At 33.9% G+C, this 2,385-nt stretch overlaps 1 protein-coding gene across 1 annotated transcript in view; it reads left to right on the plus strand.

Annotated features, from left to right (window-relative positions):
• The window catches only part of LOC107704698 (neurobeachin-like), a 282,564-nt gene that overhangs the window by 21,783 nt on the left and 258,396 nt on the right, over window positions 1-2,385 (plus strand). The gene's annotated exons all lie outside the window — the stretch shown is intronic.

Below are 2,385 nucleotides of genomic sequence, written 5' to 3' on the forward strand. Positions count from 1 at the left end.
TATATATATATATATATATATATACTCACACACACACTTAGTGGACAATTTATTTAGTTATTTATTTTTTCAAGTACCACACAGCATGAAATGTTTTGCCAATTAAAAAAGCTGTTAATATGATTCATTGTATGTTTTTGCTTTAGGCTCCGTGTTAGATCCCAGCTCGCAGTCCCTGTTTTGAGGGGCACGTTACATTTGTTTGATATTGCGTGTTTTTTCACTTTGAGAGATGCGCTTTGATGCAAATGTATTCAAATGTTGAAAGTGATTAGCATGTCAGCAGGAGGCAGAAGCCTCAATTTACCTGTCACATTTTCTCATTTGAATTCCGTATGCATGGCAAATAAGCCCCAAGTTTAGTGCTCATAGCAGACTAAATACGGTAAAGTGTATGGCTCCCTTTCTGCCTGTTTTTGTTAAAGTTATCTTCTGCTAAAGGTTAATGCAATCCGTTCCGTGAATTTTTATGATGTTTATTGGCCCAGTACATCCTGGGTGTTTCAATTTCGCAGAGATACAGAGGCATGAAAACGTAAAAGAGTGACTCAGACTTTAATGTGGCTGAAGGAAAGCAAATAAAGCTAGTGCAGCTGCGGGGGGTTTATTTCAGCAACTTCTTCACAGATCAGAAAGGTGACTAAAGATGCCATTACTGTTTATGGCTCATTATTCCAATATGTAGGGAGCAGCGGGATAAAACGTCGGATGACTAATTTCATTTGTAATGCTCTGACTGCTCATTGCTAAACTACAATTCAATTAACCCCCAATTCTGCATTATTGAAGCACCATGCATCGTCTTTGGTCTGTTTTTAATGAAAAATCTCTTGAATCAATTCTGAATTGTAGAAGAATGTTGAAAGCCATTTTTTCCTTTTATCAGCGTCCTATTAAATTATGTTGTATTAATCTGAGGTCTGCGGTCTTCCTTTTAATTCAGAGCTGGTGTCCTGATTGGATTCTCCTATTGAAGCTCAGGCCTGTACACTTGCTTTTATTCTATTCAGATAAAACAGTTCTTGGAACTTTGACTGATGTCTCTGTTTTTGTCACCATTCTTTTTGGGAAATAATCCTAAAATGATTTTTATGTGAGTCCCCAATGTATATAGATATACACATTTTGGCAGTTTTATATTTTGTTGCAGTCATCAAAACAGATATGTGCTTTTATATATTTAACTGTACAAAAGAAAACAAAATTGTCCTCAAAATAAAATGAATAATAAAGAAAAAATGTCTGTGTGTGTGTGTGTGTGTGTGTGTGTGTGTGTGTGTGTGTGTGTGTGTGTGTGTGTGTGTGTGTGTCGTAAAAGAGTGACTCAGACTTTAATGTGGCTGAAGGAAAGCAAATAAAGCTAGTGCAGCTGCGGGGGGTTTATTTCAGCAACTTCTTCACAGATCAGAAAGGTGACTAAAGATGCCATTACTGTTTATGGCTCATTATTCCAATATGTAGGGAGCAGCGGGATAAAACGTCGGATGACTAATTTCATTTGTAATGCTCTGACTGCTCATTGCTAAACTACAATTCAATTAACCCCCAATTCTGCATTATTGAAGCACCATGCATCGTCTTTGGTCTGTTTTTAATGAAAAATCTCTTGAATCAATTCTGAATTGTAGAAGAATGTTGAAAGCCATTTTTTCCTTTTATCAGCGTCCTATTAAATTATGTTGTATTAATCTGAGGTCTGCGGTCTTCCTTTTAATTCAGAGCTGGTGTCCTGATTGGATTCTCCTATTGAAGCTCAGGCCTGTACACTTGCTTTTATTCTATTCAGATAAAACAGTTCTTGGAACTTTGACTGATGTCTCTGTTTTTGTCACCATTCTTTTTGGGAAATAATCCTAAAATGATTTTTATGTGAGTCCCCAATGTATATAGATATACACATTTTGGCAGTTTTATATTTTGTTGCAGTCATCAAAACAGATATGTGCTTTTATATATTTAACTGTACAAAAGAAAACAAAATTGTCCTCAAAATAAAATGAATAATAAAGAAAAAATGTCTGTGTGTGTGTGTGTGTGTGTGTGTGTGTGTGTGTGTGTGTGTGTGTGTGTGTGTGTGTGTGTGTTGCCGTCAAATGATTAATCGCGATTAATCGCATCCGAAATAAGTTGTTTTTAACATAATATGTGTGTGTATTGTGTATATTTATTATGTATATATAATACAAACACATTCATGTATATATTTAAGAAAAAATATGTTATGCTATATATTAAATATTTATATATAATATAAAATATGAGAATATGAATATATAAATGTATAAACGGAAATATTTTCAAAATATATACTGTATGTGTGTATTTATATATACATAATAAATATACACAGTACACACACATATATTATGTAAACAAAAACTTTTA

The sequence above is a fragment of the Sinocyclocheilus anshuiensis genome, unplaced genomic scaffold (genome assembly GCF_001515605.1).
Source record: "Sinocyclocheilus anshuiensis isolate Anshui unplaced genomic scaffold, SAMN03320099.WGS_v1.1 scaffold758, whole genome shotgun sequence".
NCBI lineage: Eukaryota > Metazoa > Chordata > Actinopteri > Cypriniformes > Cyprinidae > Sinocyclocheilus > Sinocyclocheilus anshuiensis.